The sequence below is a fragment of the Gymnogyps californianus genome, chromosome 2, assembly GCF_018139145.2.
Source record: "Gymnogyps californianus isolate 813 chromosome 2, ASM1813914v2, whole genome shotgun sequence".
Taxonomy (NCBI): Eukaryota; Metazoa; Chordata; class Aves; order Accipitriformes; family Cathartidae; genus Gymnogyps; species Gymnogyps californianus.
Window position 1 is genome coordinate 115,890,455 of NC_059472.1, and position 23,879 is coordinate 115,914,333.

At 40.9% G+C, this 23,879-nt stretch overlaps 1 long non-coding RNA gene across 1 annotated transcript; it reads right to left on the reverse strand.

Moving 5' to 3' along the window:
* Nucleotides 1-259: 259 nt before the first annotated feature.
* On the reverse strand, nt 260-23,725 carry LOC127013504 (uncharacterized). The gene is made up of 3 exons (XR_007766080.1): nt 23,514-23,725; nt 1,818-1,945; nt 260-1,164 (listed from the first exon to the last, which is right to left on the reverse strand). It is a non-coding gene; the product is annotated as an uncharacterized LOC127013504 (long non-coding RNA).
* Between the last annotated feature and the right edge of the window lie 154 nt (nt 23,726-23,879).

A 23,879-nucleotide genomic window follows, 5' to 3' on the forward strand; every position in this document is an offset into this window, starting at 1 on the left:
TATATTTGGGCAGTCAAACACGAAATACAAGCAGTTAAACCAAGAGTTTCTCCATTCTGATGGAAAATTTCAGTTAGATCTCAAAGTCACAGAAGAATCTGCTTCTTCAGTGTGTTCAGATTTTACCTGTATCTTGTGCCCAACTTTGTATTTCTAACTTAATACAAACCCCCACTCTCAGAGAAGTCAAATGTGATATGGTTATGCAAACTATGTCAGGATGAAGCTTATTCTGAGAAGAAAAGTGACACTTCCTAAGTAACATTCAATCTCTGTGTAATCTTAATTTATATTGCTTCTATCACTGAATGAGAGACATTCCAGTTAACTTTTGAGGTACAAAGGAAGGTTTAGGGGATGTTCAGACTTGAAGGAGTACAGTGAGAGTTTACAAACATGCTGAAAAATAATGAATATAGCTCAAAACCAATTGTTCTTGAACAGACAGCTGAAAAGAGGTCACAGAAGATACCAGTGCAATGTCGTATTTCCAGACAAATGATTACAAATTACATCGGAAAAAAATACTAAAAGAGAAAAAACAATTTTGACAGAAAATAACACACATCATTTGCTTAGCATCGTTACTTATACTAGGATAAAAGAAATATTGACCACAAATCTATATTGTCTATCTAAACAGTTAAGGAGCACCAAACACATTCAGCAATCCTAGACTTTCTGAAAGGCATCAATAATTTGATAGTCACATGGTTTCTTTTAACTTCTCCAAACTACAACATAATAGAATAATATGGAGGTAGAAAGCATTGTAGCCCTTGCAGTTGGCTCCCATGTTAAACATTCCTCCTTTAAGACCACGTTTCCAGCCAAGGGCACACCAGAACTGTCCAAGGTCAAAGCCTGTTTGCAGTAGTTTTACAACAGGAAGCTTTATATCTAGTTACCATGTGCAGTATTTTTAAACAATTGGGCTTAGGATGTTATTAACTGTGACTCGAGAGAGAACTGAAATCAAGCTCTGCATGTTCAAGGCATGAAAGTTGGTGAAGGGTAAATACACTTCTACTTCATGACTGTCCAATTCCAGTCCACACCAGTGCAACCAGTAAGTCAAGAGCAGGCATGCTCAGGCCTCATTAATGATGGAGGGAAGCAGAGAGGAGAGGTAGGGCTGAATGAGGTCTGGTCAGCCCTCCACACCTATAAAAATCCAGTCACACAATCTCAATACAACCCCTTCAATGCTGTTCTTCACACTGGGCCGATACAATCAGTTATTATTCTAATAATCTACAACTAGTATTGATTGTGAGGAAAGGGGAAAATCTGACAGAAGTTTTGTGTAAAAGAGGGCTGAGCCAACACAGAGGTGTACTGTCAGAGCTGTAGTTGAGAAAAATGCGTTTATGAATAGAGAGAAGAGGTTACGTACTGAGATACTGGTTTGTGGCTTACTTGCTGTTTCTCACTTTTCTGCAGAAGCTTGACACTTTAAGTGTATGGCAGCAGCTCTAACCCCTTTTCAAACAAATTTCTGTGTGTATATTAAGATAAGATTAGGCATTTTAAGTAAGCATAAATCATCACAGTTTCGCTAAAGCCAGCGTAATCTTCTTAAGAAAGGCTTAGATGCTTAACTAGATAAATTGGTGTCATGGTAGTGAAATCAATGAGTTATGACGAATGAATTAATGCAGGTTTATGCCAGTTGAGGGACTGTCCTCCTCCTCCCTCTTCTACTGCCTTCTTAAATTATCTATCACTTTCAAAGGCTAGTCAGGCACATCAGGATGCAATTGTGGGTCAGCATACGCAGCTGCATAGAAAGTAAAAAAGGTGCATGTTACATCTACCTGAGTGCCAACACTGATTCCAGCCACGGAGGGGTCTGCTCCTCTTGGTGCACATCACTCATTTAACCTGAGTTCACTCCTCATACTCCTTTGACAGGGCAGAGCATCAGGGTTGCACTAGAAGCGCCCTAGAAATCAACAGAGAGGGGAAAAAAATAAGGTTAGATATTATCAGAAATTCCTTATCAAAAGTCCTCCACTTCTACCCACAATCTCCAAAATTATCAGTAAATTCAAAATTTCTGGAAAACTAAACCAAAACTCCCACAGCATATTCCTGTAATGGAATATGATGAAAGGTCAAAATCCAAATAATGCTTCACTCTAGTTGATCAAAATGCGACAATTCCTCGGTATTATTTCAAGTAAAGTTTCCATGTGAAACTAACTTTTGGGTTCCTTTAAATTCTGAAATTAAATAAATTCCAGTCCTTCTAGGAAACTAGAAATTAAGGAACATGGGTTCCATCCCTAGTCCATTATGGCTGACGTCTAGCAGTCACTTCTGGTATCTTCGTGCCTCCAGTTGTAAGATACAAGAAAGCAAATACCTAGTCTTTACCAAATTCTTTATGTTAAGCAGGAAATAATGTTGTGACACAGGCCCTTTGCAGAATTTTAAAATCAGAGAATACATGCAGTACAAACGCAATATGTCTGACAAAAATATTGTAACATTTTGTTGCAGCTATTTTTCCTCCACTATGATTTCTCACACATGGTATTTTGGAGGAAACAGGAAGAAGTGTTTTTTCATTCTGCTTGCTGCTGCAATTTGGCAGCCCAGAACTTCTCTGGGATTACACTTGTAAGCAAGCATGTGCAAAATGCCCTCAAAATAGAATTCTTCTCTTACATATTTTACACTCAATTTTCAAAATTACAAATGATTGCACTGCTCACAGAGGGAAGGGGTAAATATAGGATGAATCAAATCTTTCATTCAATGAATTTGGAGACCCCAAGCTTCATTAAGATTGTCTTGACTATAACCCTCTGCTGAACCAGCAATAACTCCACTGACGGCTCTTGCCTGCATAAAATGGAGGTACAACCAGCTCTACTTGCTTTTGAGAAATGGTAGAACTTTACCTGTCAAAAAACCTTCATATTACTGAAGAAGTCTTTAGTACAGTAATATGATTGTCACTACATGTTCAATACATGACCAACTGGTTCTCAACACATCTACCAGGTGTTTGCAATCATTGCTTAGCCAACTTGGATCTAATTCATAGCTACAGTTATAGCATAATAATATACTGTGATATGAGCACTTATTTCATAGAAACCCTCCCCCAAAATGCAAAGAACAACTAATACTTGGTATGCAGGCTCTCCACATTAAATCTGTTGTTTCATGTCATACTTAAGGAAAAGCATTTGAACCTCCTATGGAAGGCTGTATGAATGGGTTTCTTCTTTTGAATTGTCCAACAGATATTATAATTGTAAAAGTAGTGTTTCATAATTTTTATTTAACAAACATATATAATTTTAGACAATGCAAGACAGTATTTTAATTTCCCATGTTAAAGGAAGGGTCTGAGAAGGAAAAATAAAAGTCCTGGTTTGCCAGGAATACAAGACAGAGTGAGATACTAAATACCTAGATATTATTTTTCTAAAAAGCAAAACGAAAATGACAGCATATTTTACAATTGTAAACAAACTGACTGCTGTGAGGAAAATACTTAGGTAGCATGCAAAACTACAAAATTGAACACTTTTTAGTGGTTATTGGTTTCATCCTGCCATGTTTAATAGATAAATGTTCTCTATCAAGATTTAAAGCTGTCTTTCTGTTCAAAAATATACTATTCTTAATTGCCTTACTTGCCAAAATCAGTAAGAACATTGTCTTTAGTACACAGCAGAATAGCTAACACGTATCACAGTCTGAAGGTTTTTTTAGTTTGCAGTTGAATGAACATTGAGCAAGTGTTTTTATTACACCAGCATATTTTTCAGATGTTTCTATAGTTATCTTAAATTGGATTTTTTTTCTAAGACTATAACATAATTTAAGATATCTGATCCTAACAAGATCATGCCAGCTCCTTTGAAGATGGAAGAGGATACTTTACTAGATTCCAATTAGAGGTTTGACTGACTGTAATAAGGTTCCCTAGTGAGATTTATACCCAATGGACAGCAAGGATTGATTATTCTGCAGTATTAGCATGGTGATTTAACGAATCAAGCACTGAAACTAATTTGCTTTCTTTGCTGATTTTGACACAGATAGTATTTCACTATTAGTTATTACAAATTTTGCTAGTTCAGTTAAATAATATGAACTACTTAGTTTTAGTGATAAGTTTTCTTGTTTTAGTTAAGATTTATAACCTGCAAGTTACAAACGGAAGCTGATCTTTCCTTGTTTTTGGAAGGCCACATGCATCCACGTCTTCTGTCTATGAATACCCAGGATAGATAGCAGGCAGTTGGCCTGAAAGCCTGAGCTCTGCTAACGAGTTTGTTTCTCACTCCACACTGACAGGAAAGCATCCAGAACACTAATCACACTTTTTTTCAATAGCAGCTATTTTTCCACACTCCTGCCTCTGGCTTTGATTTTAGTGCTACTGAAGGGAAAGAGGCAGGAAAGAAATAGAATAAAGAACATTTTCTCCTCAAAAAGCCAATCCAAGTTACTGTGAGGAGAAGCGTTATTTTTGAAGGGAAAAAAGCCCCCCAAAACGAAACAGGAGCTACAGCATGTGATATCACAGTTCCCCATTACTTTTTTCTACCCTAAATGTCACAGGACTGACCAACGCTAGCACCAAATAAATTCAGTGGAAAGAGGAAAGGTAGTAACAACTATCCCTAGGTGATTTCAACTGACAGTTGAATACAGCCCCAACAATAATACATGCACGTGTGTGTCTGTGTGTGTATGCACATATACATATTTTAACTTCTGTGTAATAGTTCCAGCATCTCCCTTAATACCATAGGTTACCATCCAGCTAAAAGTTGTGTTTTCAAGGACTACAACAAGTATTTGGGCTACACCAATGCCACAGCTATACCAATGATCGCTGGTAGAGTTGCCCTGCTGGGAGGGGAGCGGGGGAGAAGTCAAACCTCTGAACAATAAAACTGCAACTCTGGAACTCTGTTTTTGCTAAATACCATGCTTTGCTCAAGGTGGTGGTGGACAGAGATCATTATTCTGCATGTGAATGCTAGGTTTCATATCCATATGGCACTTGTACACACTCAAGCAATTCCACTACACAAAAAGTCTCCGCTTATTGTCTGAAACATTGGGGCGGGGTTTTGTGCATTATTTTTGTGTGAAATACATAGTCACAGTCAGACCCTCACCCTTATGCATACTTGACCGGGATCTGGAGTATGCTGCTTCCCAGAGCACCATTAGCCTTCAGGCAGTCAAGGGGTTAGGTTTGTTTCATGAACAGCTCTGAGAGAAAACATTAGCTGTCTCTCTACAAGGATTATCTCTCAGGTGGAAATATGTTGTAAGAAGCTGACCAAAGAAATGGATTTAATCTCATACTGTTAGCAAAGGCATATCAGGAATCACAAAAAGGAAACGAGCTGCTGTTCAAACTCCAGTACATCATCTGCTACATGGTGCCCACATGATGCGAATGTGTGATTATCATTGCCTACTTCAATTGTGAGGACAACAGCAGTGCAAGGAATACTCTGGGAACTTACTTGCAAATCTTTACTAATTGGCACTCTCAGTGTAACCTAATTAAGAATCCTTTTATAGAAAAAGCATTAAAATTTTCATTCAAGCCTGAAGAACATGGGAAAACACAGAAAGCAACACTAATACGTGCTTTTAACATAAATACATACTAATTAGCAACTTAATGAGACAGCCAATCTGCTATTAGGAGAATTCCAGTTAGAATAATTGTGACAGAGACATGTCTCGTGACAGCGCAAGTTCTTTAAGACAACATGATTCAGTTGTGTTCATTACCAAAGCAGTTAGGATTTGTTTCTTCACATGTAATTAGGGATAGACTGGGTCTTTATTAGCAATAGCTCAATGTAAGGAAATGAGGAAACATAACAATTTAGAACCTGAAAGTGTTGCGAACTTGCTCTTCCGCAGGACAAATCCTACAATGTTTCCCTTTGCTTTGTATCTGCAGGTATAGCAAGAAGAGCGTGAAGTCAACTACATGTCTGGCACTTTATGGGAGAACTGGACAGAGACCAATGCAGGAGTCTTTTCCCTTACCTACCACACAATGCACATTGCTGCTTAACAGGCTAACATCACAGCGTTTCATGTCCCAGGTACTTATTGTGGTTACTAATCCCTAAAACTCTCACTTGAGTGGGAAAGAGGAAAGACCACTAAGCTGAATGTGAAGCCCGAGTAGTTTTCATTGGGCAGTGCAGCTCCTTCCTCTGCTGCACATCCCTGTAGCTCTCCTCTGAACATGTCAGTCTGTCTGCTTTCATTACCAGCATCTTTCAAGAGCAAGACAGCAAATACTAAGAAACACATGGGTGAAAAATGTGGTTTAGCCTGGTAGTTTTAACTAGCTCTGTGGTATGATCATTCTCTAGAAGACTCAAAGATAAACTTCTACTGGTTTAATGAAAATAGGTGGTCCTTTGGAAGTCAGAGATCCTATTGGTGCATCCACAGTGGGAAAGACCTGTACATATCCCCCCGCCACACACACACTTATCAGACATCAGAGAATCAACTCTAAGGGTTTTGCAGGAGGCTGCAGGAGAGACTGAAATATTGTTAGTCAAATGCTGGCATTGGGGAAAAAGGTAGTTACAGAGTATTGCACTAATGAAGACAAATAATTTCAAATGCACTCACAGCTCAGGAATGCATCCTCTCCTGTTTCACTTCAACTAACTGATTTTCTGCAGTGTCAGAGGAAAGCAATTGTTTATTTGGAAGCAAGCTCACCTCCCTAAAGGACATCCATGCAAGGATGGTGTGCTGCAATAGTCAAATGACAGCCCCTACTAAGGAAGGGAAGAACTGTTACACACCACATCCACACTGGAAGTGAAGACCTTCAAATTCAAAGCTGATTACTGTTAACTGGCTTTGACATGCTGATGTGTAATAGAAAAAAACTAGCCAGCTGACTATAGCCCATTTGCTTTCTGGAGGCATATTGACTCAGTATCTGAAGAAATCTTTCAGATATCGGGTGGGTTCATCTTTCGCTCAACAGAAACCCTCAAAAGACTCCCTCCTGACTCAGCTACCTCCAAATTACTGAATAGCCCTCACGTTCTGCAAAACCTCTCCTTCTCATTTCTCAACATATGCTAAGACAAAGGATGCACATAGCCTTTTCTGCATCCTCCTAGATCCTTTTTTCTGGACTTTCGACTTCCTTTGAGTCGCAGAGCCACAAAGCCTCTCCCTGTGAAAGCCACTCAGATTAAATCATAGCACCAGCCAGTAAATCATCCTACAGTGAAAAGCCCTCTCAGGCTAGTCACAAGAATAAAACACAGGCTTGAGAACACTAGATAGTGTTTGGTTTTTTAACAGTACTAGATTTAGATGAGGAAATTACAGTGCTGAATTATATGAGAAAGCAGTGTGGATTTCCTGCAGCATTCATTTGCTGTGTGACTGACAGTTCCTATATAATTGGGGGGGGTGAGGAAACCACTAATGAAATATTTGTGGCTGTGACAGATAGCAGGAAAAGCCATGAAGATAACTATCAGCCAGGGAATAGTGCTACCTATACTAACAGCTATTTTACTACCAAATGAGACAGTAATTATAAAACAGACGTTATGAAAAATTTGGGGGGTAGAAACCCAGACATGATGATAAGCATAAAAGACAGTTCATCTGAAAAGGAGAGGAAGTTTAATTAATAACAAGAGGAAGCACAGCCTAATTGAGTTTGTGAGTAGGTGGAAGTAGTACAGAAATCTGCTGAGGAAGTAGTTTGATTCAAGTGACAGAGACTTGGAAGATGTATGCCATATTTGAATATGGAGTTATTAACTGGAAACAAACAGTAGCCTCTTCCTTCACTGTGACACTTCAGGAAAAAATAATCTGAAATGTTGTATCAGAAGACATGAAAATAGATATTAGCTCAAGCTTATACACTGCTTGGCAGACCTAAATACTACTCTACTAGGGTGTCTAGCAAATACAATGAAATAGCAAAAAACACTATAATAAACTATGAATTTGTTTTAAGCATGCAGTAAAAACCTCTGTTGATCTCTCTTTGAGGAAAGAAACATCAAATCACAGTAAATGTTTTCAAAATAAGGATTAAGTAACACAACATTTATTTTAAGAATCAGAATCCACATATCCTAAATAAAATAACATTGCCTATTACTGATTATTTGAGTACGGAGGCAATAATAAACCCCATACAGCACCACTGCCATTCTAAGGGGCCACTAGGGAACAGACTTGAACTTTTTATAGCTACCAATTTTGTTATTAAAAATGAAATTTACATTTAAACCTGTTGGTTGCATTTGTTGTTCCTCCTTCTTTGCTGTATCTTTGTACTGACCTGTTTTTGAGGAACGCATTCATCCAGTGAATTTCATTTTCATATAGCTTGCTTTTTAAACAGAACATTTATCCCAAATAGCATGACTTAAATATACAAACTGAAATCCAATACCATATTCTGATATCTTACTCTATCTCATGCTATCAAAAAAGGAAGTGGGTTGGCTTCTGTACACAGCACTAGATTATTTTGGTTTGGTGTCCACACTGGAGAAGACCACAGAAATGTGAAAGAGAGCAAGAGAGGACTGCAGAAGTGCTACTTTGTTGATTAAGAAAGTGAAGACTGAGAAGTAATTTGATCACTGTGTGCCAGTGCTTTCACATGGTGAAAATGTTTAATGACAGAGGACTTGCTGACCTTGTTGATGAGAAGGTAAGAAAATTAAATTTGCTGTATGCTAGAGCTAGGTACACTGAGGCTTGAAAGACCATGCAGTCCACCAGCAGCCAAGCCAATTGAACATTTCAGTCAGGGAGGCAATCTCATGCATTTTGAGCTGAGTTACAGCACAGCTGTGAAGTTTTAATATTTTGGTCCCATTTGAGTTCAAGACTTAGAATATCAGTTTGATTTCAGAAATGACTCAAATCAATTTTCATTTTAGGCTGTCGTTAGGTCACTGATTAAAGGCTACATGTTTGGCATGGTGGCAGATTTACCATCACACTGGAAGGCAAGTTACTCTGCTTTAAAGAATCAAGAAAACATACCAGAACCAAGCTTTTGTGGGAAACTAGGCTGAGAGCATGAGGCAAGGGAATCTGCATCATCTCACTCATACTCTTGTGTCCACATTAAGACCATAACTCTAATAAAACATCAAGCTTCTGTGCTTTAGCCTGACATCTCTAGGATTCAGGGAAAAAATTTACCTCAGAGCTATGATCTCTCTTATTTTAGGCAAAGCCTATTACTTCCTTAGCACAAGTAGACCTCTGCCTATCATCAATCCCTGTGTCACACAGTTCAGCTGTCTTGAGAAATACAGTATTTGCCAAAACAAAAATCTCTGACCAAAAAGAGGATCCAGCTAAGAAAAAACTGGATTAAGACAGAACAGCCCAAGCCTGACAGTTTCCACATCTGCCAGCTTTCGGGACTTCCTTCCCCAGCTACAATACAATCACCTTGGCACCATTTTCTGTCCTCTGCCTCCAAAACACAGGCGAACACCTGCCCCCTCCATCTTTCCTGTACCCATCATAGGGGTTCAGACTGTTTCTAATGCATATCTGCTCTTACGCAGTATGGTAGCAGGAGGAAAGAGCTCTGTTCTTAATCAGACATTTTCTTACATTCGCAGAACAGGCAAGAAAGTTGGAGACCTTCACTCTTGGTAACGAGGTCTTAGCTATTCTGGCTAGCTAAGATATTCTTTCCCTCCACAATCTGGAAATAGGAACAGGTGACTTCAAAATATCCTGAAAGTACATACTCTATCTCTTACTATATGATATCACTTGTGAGGATTTCATGTGTTAGAGTATGTCAGAATACCTGGTGAATATTTCCAAAAAGTAAGTGTGTTTGTCAGCATCTTTACTGGTGGAAGCAAGGACTGAAAATACTTCTCTGGGAGAAAAATATTACTTGTATTCTCTTCGCTGTTTGCTCTTATTATGTAATATCCACTGAGTTCACAAGAAAACACGTATTCATCATCTCTTCAAAAATTCTTCACAGTTAACTGAACTAACTCTAATGAATAATGCTGAAACTGTGCATGCTCTGCTACTCAGATTTTGGGTGGCCTTTTTTTTTTTTTTTAAATGACCTACATTTTGAGGACTGCTTCCCAAGTTAATGCCTCATTAACTCAAGGCCTAAAAAACCCCCCAAAACAACAACCCCCCAAACCCGTGGTAAACACAAGATCCATAGCTGCGAAGATTTCATACACTACATCTAGCCAATCTGTGAGAAAATACAGCCTTAAAAGTGCCATGAATCTGGATCTAGCAGTGATCTTGGGCAGCAAGCCTTCACTGTAGTCATCAGCTCGGACGAGCCCTGTCACAGCCAGACCAGCTGGGGCTCAGTGCAAGCTCAGCACCAGGGAGCAGCAGGAGCAGTCTGCTCAGGGCAAAGATGGGTTGAGAGCCCTGGGTGATGGTGACAGAGGCAGGGCAGTATCCCCACATTTGCATCAAAGGTGAGTGTGGAAGGAAGGAGCTAATTCAGGTCCAGCCACACTGTCTTGTGTTGCAGTAACATGTGAGGGTGGGTCAGCAACCTGCACGCTCCCTGTCTGAACAGTGAACTCCTGTAAGCAAGCACAACTCCATAGTAATTCACCTGAAACATGGTAGCACTTACAGCTTAGAAACAGGACAGCAAATAAGGCTAGCTCCTTTATAAAACAGACAATTTAGACACAGTCCCTCCACAAGAAAATGTGCTATATAAATATACAATATAAGCATGAGAGGAAATTAGTGAAAGGACCTCCCAAAATCTGATGGCGGTTTGGACTACAACCCCAATCAAGATTTCTTCAAGCCCAGCAATGTTTTTCCTGGACTATCCTTTCCCTCTAGTTGTTCTTTATGCATATGGTGCCTTTTTGGTTAAATTCATTTTGAATGATATGAACCAGACGTTTGAAAAGGTAGTTATTTGGGCTCAGGATAAACAAACATTGGTCTACTCATCTTATGTCAGTATTTTATAAAAAGCCTGCACAGTGCCAAACTCCATACAAAAATAGCCCATTTGTCCCCACCGCAAATTGAATAAGAAAGCATCTAGTAATATTTGTAGACTGGTCTTTTATTTAATGACACTGAAGTTTATAGGATATGAAAAGACTGCTTCTCATTATACTAGATGAGATGTGACCCACTCTTGTTGCGTTTGTCAGATGTTTGGAGTATTGTAGCCAGAATCAGTTAACGGCAGAAAATAGATTTGAGAATGGTGCTGAACAGACACAACGGTGGGTCAGGCAGCCTGTGTGAAATATCAAGGGCTGGGACACGGCTCTGTGTTAACAGGCAAGGAGGAAAGATGCATCCAAAGAAACACATTTCCTAACCTCATAGATGAGGCAATCACATGGGAAGAGCAAAAAAGAGCAACCAAACAATATCTTTCACAATGGAAAAAAGGTTAATTACATTGAACTGTCTGGCATTTTCTGCTTTCTATTCTACCACACATCCATATGAACTACACTAATACCTCCTTTCTTATCTCCTAGCTCAGCTCTCCAGGGAGGGGAGGCAGGACTCTTCTTTGCCTACCAAGGCTGATCTTTCCTAGCAGATGGAGAGAACTGCCTACCTGGTGCACTTCCTTTGGCCATATCTCAAATTCCACAAATCTACAGGTCTTTGCATTACTGATCAAAAGTGTGCTCAGGGCAGGCACCAGTATCACGCTATTTGCAGCATGACTTGGAATAGCAGTTACAATGACAGCAGCAATGCCAACAGACATCTCCATGTCTGAAGACAAGAATGAGTACCCTGTAGTACAGCACAATGACACTGAGAAAAGGAAAATAAACCTGTGCTAGACATTGCTGTTCTTTTGTTCATAGATCAGGTAGCCCACATGTGCTTTGGAAGAAGGGAGAGAGATAACCTATGAAATCATTTCAGAGTTTGTGCGTCCATTCCCAGGAGTAACAGAGATGGGATAGGATAGCTATATGTTAACAGATGCTCTTACTTCTTCAGCATTCCTGCTTCTAGGCAGTCTGGAAGTGATACTTTCTCTTTATCCTATTCTGTTTCTACTTCCTGCCAGAACCAGGAAGTGGAGAGCACGATTTCTTTCTTTGGCACATCTTCCAAGCAAACAAACAAACAAAAAAACCCCAAACTAACCATTGATTCTGTTTCAGCTTTTTCTCCCTGAACAGCCTTACAACTCTTAGCATAAATATAAAATATATTTACTTCACTTTTTTTTTTTTAACACCCCTTGAGTGAAAATAAACAAACAAAAAGCATTCCAGGAGCAGCAAAACCAAGGAAGTCAGTATTCCAAGAGATGTGTATTTCTAAGTGGATTTTCTCATGTTGAGTAACAGATGAATGCTGCCAGTTTCCCCTCTATAAGAGTGTTAACAGGGGTTTTCTCCATCACCCAGCTGTCAATTTCTGTGCCATTTGCAGGAATGTAATTAAGACCTCTGCCCTCCTGCCAAATGCCACTAGAACTGACCAGTGGTTCAGAAGTTAATTGCAATAGTCTGACAGACACACATGCACATACACATGGAACACGACTCCAAAAGCCTCATTTCCTTAGGAAAACAAACAAAGAAATATTTACATTTAATTTAGATACCCAAGAATAAATACATGACCTCATGGAAGAGGAGACTAGAAACAAAACAGAAAAGGACTGCAAGAGTAATTCATGTTTTGCCTGGTGGCTGAAATGGACACATAACTGTGAGCCTTACAAATAACCTCTCTTTCACCTCAAAACAAGCAGCTGTCACTTCTGAGAGCTGCTTACCCCAGCGACATAAGCAAAGGATTGCTGGTTATTGATTCCATTAATCACAAACCCAGATTGTGAATAAAATGTCATCCTGATGTGCTGACAACTACTACTGAGCTTTAAAAAAAGAGGCTATTTTCAGGGGTAGAGAGGGATTAGAGAGGGACTGCAATCATGATAACATAAGAACTGGATCAAGGACAACATGCAACTATTGCTAGTGCTTAACTAAACTGCAAAATATGTTTCGTGCTAGGAAATAGCTCCATCTCCTGTTCTGCACACAGAAATTCTCAAAATCATCATTCAAAAAAAATAAACTCACTCCATAGCTGCTGGTTTAGAGTCTCTGTAACGAGAAAATAAAATTCAAGTTTATGTCTACAAAATTAAATCCTCTTATGTACACATTTAAATACCCCTTTTTATCTTGCTGGGATGGAGCATTAGGAAAAAAAGTTCAAGTAGGTGCTAAGAGAAAGATGTTCCTATTTGTCAAACCATCATCTGAAATGATGGTGCAGGATGTTCTCAGCTCCCCCAAAAAACTCTCATATGGCTGGGACATAAATCTGTTCTACGTCCTGTGCTGCAGGGCTTTGTTCACCATTTTGGAGAGTACTTTAAAGCTTGCTTTTACTCCATAATATGGCCAATTTTGGGTGCTTTTCCAGTGACAGTTATCCCACTGAATACTGAGATGAAGTCAATAGGAGTTTTGCCATGAATTTTATGACAAACTTTTCCCTTGCAGTCAAGCAAAAAGAGTTGGGAAACTATGGTGCTATACTCTTACTCTTCCCAACAGAAAGACATATTCTCATTCCATCTTCTGCTGCATTGCATGGCCTAACACAAACTGAAAAAAACTGTATGGGAGATAGGTCTTTGAAAGGATGTACCTTCTGCAGAGAGACACTACACAACTTCTTGTGAATCATTACTTGGAAGACTGCAACCACCTGTGAGACTACTAAGGGGCAAAACCAGGGTAAAATCAGCTATGACATCTGATTTAATCAGATTGCGCGACACATTCTTTTAAAGTAGCAAGTAGGGAGAGAGCTCTGTTGCCCATCAAGCAGCCTGTGTTATATCAGTTAGTGACAAGACGGATATAGAAGCCACGCAGGACAGCATCATTTCATTCTTCTACCTATTCACCTGCATGAGAGGACTTGTCCTATCAGGGAGAGCAGTGCAGAAGTCCTCCTTCTGCCCATTCAGGATGGCAGAAAGGAGCTTCTATGCACAGCTCTGGCAGGGAAGATAAGCAAGCATTTGCGGGCAAGGCTAATGGACAGTCTACTTCCATGAGCGGGAAGGTGAGAGCTAAACCACATGCAGAATTCAAGACACTGATAGGAAAGTGAGGTTGTGCTAAAGGAACAAAGGGATTCAAGTGTGTATTACAGAATGGCACATCAACTGAACAATAAAAGAAGGACTCAGGTAATCCCTTTCAAACTCATCAAGAAATTTTAAAGCTGCACCCTTCCACCTGATCAGGGCAGTTTGTTGGTCTGTAAGGCTGCGATACAAAGGCAAAGGGAGACGGAAAACTCCAGCTTCCCCATGTTCCCATCTGTGCTGTGAAGCCATCAGATTCCTCACGCTTTGTAATGCAGGGACTTGCATGGAATTGTGACTCCTGTTCCCATTCAGTATGACCTCTGCACTCCTCTGGTGCCTGTAAAACATCCACTTCCAGAGCATTAGATAACAACCAAGACCTATGTTTCAAACATTGACAGAAGTAAATTTACACAAACAGGATTTCATTAAAGTCTATTCATAAGAAATAGCTATTTTGTGTCTGTACCTCACGACTTCTTTGTCTGGCTATTGAACAAATGTAAGAGTAAATACAACGTCCTCTAAGTGTGCGGGACCAAGCCTAGGGCTTCCTCCAGTTCACACCTACCCACACAGGAGCACACACCCCAGCAGATACTTGACTTGCAGGATCACAGTGAAAGGTTTCATAGCCATTGAGCAGCTCCCTTTGCTACTTACGTACCAACTACCTTTACCATTTGCCTTTTACAGCCTCCCTGGATGCCTTTATATCGGCATTTAACCTATAATAGAATAACGTGTCACATAGCATTCAAATAGAAGGCATCTGACTTAGGAATGGGAGAAGTTTGAGTACTACATAGGTTGGCAGAAAGAAAAAGGATCCTAAAGGCTTAATTTATTTGTCCATAAATTGCAAGGGAGATGGAGGCATGCCAGTCATTCTATAACGCTCTATCAGCCTGCTGGCAAAGGCAAGATAACTTATGCTGAGCATCTTAAATCTTTCAAGAGGAGCAAGTGGTACACTACTTGCACTTGCATGCTGGAAACTAAGTACCACCCTGCTGGGAGATCACACCCTCTTGAGGAAGTGTATCTGCTTACTGGACAACAGCCAGACTTCGCAACTGCTCCTGGGAGTAATGTGGGCTGAAATCCTGCTCGTACCCTTACAGCATTCATACTAAAGTTCTGTATGTAGTGTGGGCTCATGTATATATTGGATGCAACATGAGCCTGTTCTGTACCTGCCTGTTACAACAACTGGAGTTCAGTGCGGTTGCTGGGCTATTATTTCACGTTGGAGGCGTTAGCATGATAAAAATTCAGCTCTGCAGAGCTGGGAGGTTTGTAATTCTGATATGTCACACAGTGCATTCAGACTTTGACACTGAAAATAGTTACGCTATTTATTTCATAGCCTGGGAAGGTAAAGAACACCATCATCTACTTTTAAATGCCCAGCAGACAGCATGAGGCTGGTGGATCTGTAGGGAGCATTTGTCAAGTAGGTGCCCTCTGAAAATGTATGAAAACCCAGCAGTTTTGACCACCCACCTAAAACTGCAGTATTGGTTGATTGTATTCCACTGCAGAAAGTAACATCACTCCTCTCTTTCTTTTCACTTTAAGTATCAGTCTTCTCAGCTAAGAGCTCCGCAGCAAGGAAATCAAAGCAGCACAACAGCAATTTATGAGCAATTACCTATTCTTATAGGCCTGTGAAGGAGCATCTTGATATGTGTTGCCTATCTTCTCCTGTGCCATTTCAGATGTTACAGGCCTAGCAGGATGGCTTCACAATGGGAGCCAGTCTCAATCCAAATACCACTGCCCAAGGTCTCTGGGAGCAAATCAGTTTCAAGGGCTGGCTTTATAATGGATTAAAGGAGAAGGAAAATGTTTTTGCAGCTCCTGACAGCTTCCTTTAAGAATAAGTGCTACAATAAAACAAACAGCTGTATGACAATTCCCTCAAAGCAAAAATCATTGCAGCACATAAAGCAAACGAATATATAAAATTAAGCCTGTTTACAATAGCAGTATGGTCTGTCTGGACACCTTTCTGTTGAGGCATTGGGTTTTCACACAATTTTGATGTCCCTCTTTGAAGAAAGCAAGGCCGTACAAAGGCCAGCCAGGGATAAATCCAGGGAGGTGGGAAAGAAAGGGGCTGCAGTTGCACTGCTTATCAGTGTTTCCCAGAGTAGCACATAGAGCTGTATTGCCAACCTGTGTTCTGCAGGAGAAGGGGTTCTGTGTCCTGTGTGGTACAGCCTACGTCAAGGCAGAATAGGCAGATGTCAAGCTGAGCACCTCACTCTGACATCACTGCACTTGAGGTCAAACTAAGTTTTCTCTAGTGTCTCCAGAACGTGCTGGACTTGGGGTCTGGTCCCAGGGAGTCACACCACCTCTCCCATGATGATCGTACTGCAATTTTGCTGTTCCCGGAGGAATGATGAACTTTTGTTCGAGACACTGACCTAAGATTCAACAGCTTGAAGTGTAATTCCTAGCTCATATGCTCCCTGTAAGATTTTGGGTAAAACACTTTGTGGCTTTGGTTTAATCCTCTGTTGCGATTATTGGCACTTTCTTTCTCTGCCCAAATGCTGGCCAAGCAGCAAGCAGACCTGATCTCTGTGACTAGTGCTGCCTCGGAGCATGCACAGCACCAAACTGACAGTCCACGAAACTCCCTCAAAGTGACCGTGTGCTCCTTACATCAACCCTGTAACAAGCTCATATAATACCCTTGTTGATTATGCCTCTTCCTGAGTAGAAGATAGATCATTCAATTCCACCAGGTGAAACCTACAATATCTAAAGGTTATTCTTCTGCAGGTGAGGCTTTGAAAGAGCTGCTATTAAGAGAAGGTGTATGCAATGCAGCAAGAGAGCAGATCACTTTGAATGACAGACCAGAATACACATGGGTATAGCCCTCTCCTGTAAGTGTGGTGAAAATGTTCTTACCTACAGGAATAACAATTCTTGCAGCTTCAGGTTTTTAAATATTAAAAAAAAAAAAAAAAAAAATCTTACAAGTAGAGTTGGTTAAGTAGTTCAAACAGCTAAACTCTCCAGTGTACAAGGCTATCATTTTAGATAATGAGACATTTCTCCATTTTCCAAAAGGTTAAAGACAGACTCTATAAATTCTGCACCTAGCAGCCCAGGGAGGCTTCTCCTAATAGCCCCAACAGCCATCATTTCATTGTCTGGGATGCATCAGGATCAGTTAATGCTGATGAAGTGCAAGGCTTTGTGTTCAGAATAAAAGCAGGAGCAGGTGAGGCTTCATGACTTGAAGCAGCAAAAGAGCTTTCTGCAAATAAGCTTCAGGAGGGGAAAAGAAAAAGAAATTAACTGCCAGCAACTACAATGAAACCAGTAAATAATTACTACAAAACATTTGCTGAGAGAGGAATGTACAAGGTCATTATCATGCTATACATTGCATAAAGGGTAATCTCTGCAAACCAGACTTTATGGGCCAACCTGTGTTTCACAGAGCAGGTGGCAATGCTGCCCTTTAGGTACTGGCAAGCCAGAGGACGTGTGCCTCAGCCATCTGGAACTCCGTCAGCACTCACTCATGCTGGAAATAAAATGCACAAAGATTTGCATGGCTGATTTTCTGCTTCATGCTTTGGCGAGGACAGCAGAGACGAGCAGCCTTGCCCTGCTGACCACTTGTGACAAGAATTTACTTGGAGACAGAGACTCTCAGGTGGCCAGATGAAACCAGCCATCTGTTAGCTGTGAGGCTGCAGCCAGCCACTGCATGAAAAGGTAAAAATTAAAACGGAGAGGGGAAAAAAAAAAAAGAAAAAAAAAAATCAAAGAAAGGACAGAGAAAGAACACTATTAGCTGTGCTGCAGATTTTTTTTTCTTCCCAACAATAGAGGGCGTCAATCCTCCATTCTGTCTGCAGCCCTGGCCCATTGCAAGCACGGCGTGACACTGGAGGTTCTCAGCTCTCCCCTTAGCAAGAGACAGCAATTTTATTTCTAGGGAGCAAGACATTTTATGTGTACTACTTTACCAGAAGCAAAAGAGGCAAGAGGACTAATGGTGGCTTCAGGCAGTTAAACAGACACCACTTCTCCTTTGTTAAATGAAGAAGATTTTTTCAGGTTGAAATGCAGAACTGCTTTTACACTAGGCATACGTGCACAGAAGAGGCATTTAAAAAAAATACACCAGCCCTCTGGAGTAGCAATCTTCCACTGTGGTACACAGAGGCTCTTTCTTCTCCCCTCCCTCTAGGCTTTCAGCCCACTAAGAAGGCTCTGCATGCTACCTGGCCTGAGGTAAGACAACTGCTCAGAGCACCAGGCAGATTGTCATCTGTGGACTACAGTAAACCCACATTGCTCTAGCTGATCACCTCTATCTTGAATCCAGTTGGCCTCCTATGGGGAACCCAAGCATTGGACTCTAAATTTCATCAGGATGGAATCAGGGAAAGAACACTCTGCATCCTGATAGTCTTTGGGGCTTATGAAGGAAGAAGCAGATAGGACCTGGCCATTCATGCCATGGTTTTTTTACACATAGCCCACCTTGAAGAAAGCCTCTCAAGTGTTTAATGTCCTGGTCTGGAGACAAAAGCAGCATCAGGTCATGGGCTAGAAGTTGTGTCTGGCATTGATGCAAAAAAACCAGAGGAAGGGCAATAAAGCCAGGCAGTAGGTCTCCTGCAGCCCTTCTGTTTTGAGGCACTCTGACACCAGTGTCACTGCGTGCTGCACTGCAGATCAGGCTGTCATCTCCAAGATGCACCTGGGGCCAGGGAGCAGGAAAGCACAACCCTATGAGTGCAGAAGGGGAGCGTGTACTCCCTCATTCACCATGTAAAGGTAAGCCAGAGTCAACCTAAAAGTTCAGTACATGATAATGGGGGTAGGGTATTAGCCGGGTCCTATTTGAGAGGGCAGTCTTTATCTTCATTACATAAAGGATCCCATGGCTGTGGAGATGATGTGTCTTGTCCAAGGCTACAAAGGAAGCCCAGGACAACACCAGAAACAAAACCTGCATCTCCAGAGTCCCTGGCACTAATGCCATAATGCCACATCCACAGGGACTCCGTCCAAGAGCTTCATCTCTGAGCCCTGACAGGATAATCAAACATTTCCTGCTCAAAGCATAGGCCATATTTCAGAGAATTTGTGTGGCCCAAGTCTCCACGTGGCAATTTCTGACCCAAAGAGACTGAATCTGAGTGGCAGATCCCTCCAAAAATCTTTCACATTAGTTCATGTTAGCCCCCCAGCCCCAATGTTCAGGAAAATGTTAAGTGACACAGTTCAGGTCTCAGTTGCAGTAACATTAACATTTTCCCTGTGAGCTCCAGAAAGTAGTCACAAATGCAGTCAAGCCCTGTCACTGTCAGATGCTCAAGTTCTAGCTCAAGGGAAACAGGTAAAACACATACTCCTTGGAAAAGAAGAAGTCTTGACTCAAAGTGGTAGAGGGACTGAGGCTCACAGTGAGCTCAGAACAGGAAAACACAAGTCATGATCCCATGTTGCATAAAGAGATCAGTAGCTGCTACATATATAATTTACGCTGCTGAGTCAGCGATGTCCCAAATTTGCAGTTTTAACTATTAATGCAAATTAAAAAAAATGCATGAAAATAAAACACCCGTATCGAGAAACAATACCAGTCACTGAGTAAACAGATCATTTGGTTAAAGCTTTGAAGTGGTCAAAATTATTAGGTCCTATTTTTCTACTGACAGGAATTGTATTTGAAAACAGCCAAAGCTTTGTTGAAATAACTGGCGTAGCTGTTTTCATTTTTCAGTTAGCGTGCTAGTTATGAATAAATAATGAAGATGCCATTTATTTAAAAACATATTCAACATCTCTCCCTTGGAAGCCCCACAGGGTGAACACGCAGCTCTACTTGTCTGTTTGCCTCACACTAAAAAACCTTGTGTCAAAGTACAAAGATTAGAGCGGGTGACCAAAGTACATCTATTCCCTCCCTGCCCCATCTTCCCCCTGCCAAAGAGTTACCATGCCAATAGAAATTATCATTTATTCATGTTTTCTTCAGAAGATTAAAAGCGTGCTGAAAACTTTCAATGTCGAAACCAAGCATCTACACAGAAAGCATGATTCTCCCCCCAGTCAAGTCTACACTTTCAGATTTTGTTGAATCTAGGTTTTCAATGAAAGCCCAAGAAATGCTTTTGTAATGAAAGAGTATGCATTTTCTATGGAATTTTATTTTCATTGAACAAGTATTTGAAGAGAAAAATTCTGACTATCTCTGCCAGATGAAAGATGCTCTCCCAGTACAGCGTGTTCACATTTGCAGCTGGACAGCCCGGCTGCATAGTATGGCAGCCATGCCCAAACCGCTTCCTTTCTTGCTATTTCAAGACATTAGAAGAAACCCATCATTATGGTTGTTCATAACCAGTGGTTGATCTGAGCCCTGTGTACTCAGTATATGGTGGGAGAGGAACAGATAGGAGCAGGAGAGTACCAGCTGTTTTCCTGTAACCCATACAAGGGCCTATGCAAGTAGTCTGACACATCTGCGGAATCAGATATGGGATTTTTTTCCGCTCCCTGTATCAGCTGGTACTAAAGCTTAATTTGACCATTGTATCAATACAGAAATGCAAAATCTAGAGCCTTCGTGTTCAACCTCACTTTCTACCATGAGTTACCATTCAGCATTCATTAGAACAGCAAAATACTATTTCCCAGAATTGTGCCCATATTTAAAATAGACAGAAAAATATTTTTAAGGGAACGTATTCTCATCTAGAGGACTTTAACAACCTGATAATTAAGGTTGAGATTTCCCCTACAAATAGAGTTTAAAACCAGCTATTTGAAGATGTTGAACCATTTAGTTCTGGAGACCAGTCTCTGGCCCTCCTACTGCAAGTCCAGGGCAGTTTTTCAAGGTGGCTGTCTGCTTCTGTGCACTACACAAGCCAGATCAGTTAGGACCACAGTATTCAGTTTCCACAAACTGCAGGGTTTGCAAGAGCTTGTTGTGGGAGTCTGGCAACACTAAATAGCAGCTCAGGATATATTCTGATCAGAAAGTAGACTGAGACTGACTGAACACAACGTTCAAATACAGGCCCAGCTCTTCGCGTCAAGGGAAGATATTCCCATACTACAAAAGTAATAGCAGGTGCCATGAAAGGCCACTTAGTGAAGTCACCAGATAGAAGGACTGAAAGCTTAACTAAAGGAAGTGCTATTATTATTACTACCACAATACCAAATTAATTTGTGACCTTGTCACATACTATGGAGAGTACCAAAACAGGCTGGGGGACAAAATAAATCCATGAGGAACAGGCCCATCCATGGCTTCTAAAATACAACCGGTGGAAGTGAATGAGGAAAACCCTCAGTGCATTAGTGGCAGGACATCTCTGACAGCAGAAGGATCACTAGAGTTGCCCTGTGTACAATGCACAGCGGTTGCTGTCAGAAGCAGGGGGGCAGGTTGGATGCATCCACAGTCCTGACCGCAGACAGCAGCACTAAGGGCCTTGTGCTCCACGTTATCATATGCAGGAACTGCTCAGGCTGCGGCTGAGGTCTTTGCGCTGGATGCCATCCCTGACCTTTTCACAACCATCATTCCTGCAGCACTCGTCCCCTGAGGATCAACAACGGAGGAGGAGACAGCTGTTAGTCAGGGACACGGCAAAGCCATGCCCTGCCAGTGTGCCTGTTAACTGCGGGGACAGGGAGAGATGACCAAAAGCCTTGACCCATCCTAATTATGAGGAATGTTCATTCTTCTAACCAAACAACTGTGTGAAGAAGATAGATGGAAGTCTCTTTTTAAGAGGGAAAAGATGAGCCATATTTCATTCCAGGATACAATACCAAACGTATCTTTACAGACTGACATCTTTGCTTCCGCAGGATTGTTCTAAGGCTTTTCATTTATTTATTTTAAATTTGAGACAGATTTTGTTTCTTAAGGTCAAAAGCACTCAGTTTACCCAGCTATTTTTAGCCACGCTGGACAGATTCATTGAATTATTCCATGAATTATTCATAGTACCAAGAAATAGCCTGGGCATTCCTATGATATTTGAAGACAATGACAGCTTCTCACATTTTTGCTGTGCAACTGCAAATCCAGGCTCCAGCAAGAGTCTCACAGGTTTGTCAAGGAAGGCCAGAAATGAGCCTGTCTGTTTTCCTCTGGACAACTATCTGTGCTCAAGTGCTGGAAACATAGTGAAAATCAGTAAGGCCTATTACAGTGAAGACAGAATATCCTGTTGCAGGGTTTTTTTTTATTTTATTATTACTTATTGTGTCACTCTTATCTGACATAAGTTTTTATATTTGTGTTTTCCAGGCTTAAAAAAGCCACACCTACCAAAGCAGACAAAAGGTCCTCAGGGCGGAGAAAGGAACAGCAGGGAGGAAATTGCTGCTGATTGTTCTGGAAATATCCTTCACCCAACTTACTAATTACACACTCTGTTGATCACCTATAATTATGATCTGAAAGGAAATTCTACACCCTAGCAATTTAACTGGTGTTTCTTTTTTAAAGTCAACCATTTCCACTCTAATGAACCTCAGTATGAAGCAGCAAAACCTTGGAGGGAAAGGCTACAGACACGAAAATGAGTGCTTGCTGTCTCATTAACATTTTACTTGCTTGGCTAGGAGTCCTTTTGTTACAGGAAGCTAAGTGTTTTTATGGCCAACTCTCCTGAATCTGTAATAATATCCAATATGAATGTAAGTGATTTCTGCTTTTAAGCTACTGAGCCTCTAAGTAATCTCCACTAAAGCTAATGTATCCACAGTCAATGTGCAGCACTAGCTAAAATACAAGTAATTGCTGCCTTGGCCAGCTCCACAGCACAACTCTAAACCTGACATTTGGCAGCTGTTAATATTTATAGCTGGATGGATCCAACCTGTCAGATATGGTCTTCCCGAAAGCAAGAGTATGTCTGGAGCTAAAGTTTTCTTCCCAGTCGGTAAAAAGTTAATGCCAGGCTGAGATGCCCCAACACAGAACTAAGCCCACAGCAACCACAGAAGAGAGTTTCCCTGCACAGGCAGAGCTAAACATACCCATAGATATTCCTGGTCTTTTCTCGAAACCGACAGCCTAGGTTTAACGCAACCTTTAAAAGAAGAGTCTTAGGGAACCACAAGGAATACAAGGCAGTAAAACCTACACTTAAGACATTTCTGAGAAATTAATATAGCAGGTATTTGAGTGAAATTTAACAGTACATAAATTACTGTTAAGACTCCTAGTGTAGTGGGATCCTTCATTACCGTAACCAGCTGAAACAGCTGCCTCATGGCTCCAGAAATAATTCATCATATAAAACCACGTGAAATATGAAAATGAGAAGAGACCTACCTCTCAATGAATGAATTTGTGTGAGAAATGTGCTTCTCCTGAGCCCTGCTCTCACCTTCTCAGTGGGCAATTGGTTCTAAACAAGAACCAACCAGATGAGGGTGAAGAGGGTCGAAGACAAGATGGGGCTGCCAGTCCTCTTTCACAGGCAGGCACGTGTAGCAAAAATGGTCCAGACATGCTCCTTCCAGCCACCTTCTCACTGCAGTGATGAAGGCTGTAAAGGAGGTGAATGAAGAAGAGATCAGTAGCAAGGTCAAAAGGGAGAGGACTAAGAGGCAAAGACAAGCACAGAAGTTGAAACTGTACAAGCCAGTAATTAATATTTCTAAATAGGACTGTTAGCTGTTCTCTCCATCCTTCCAC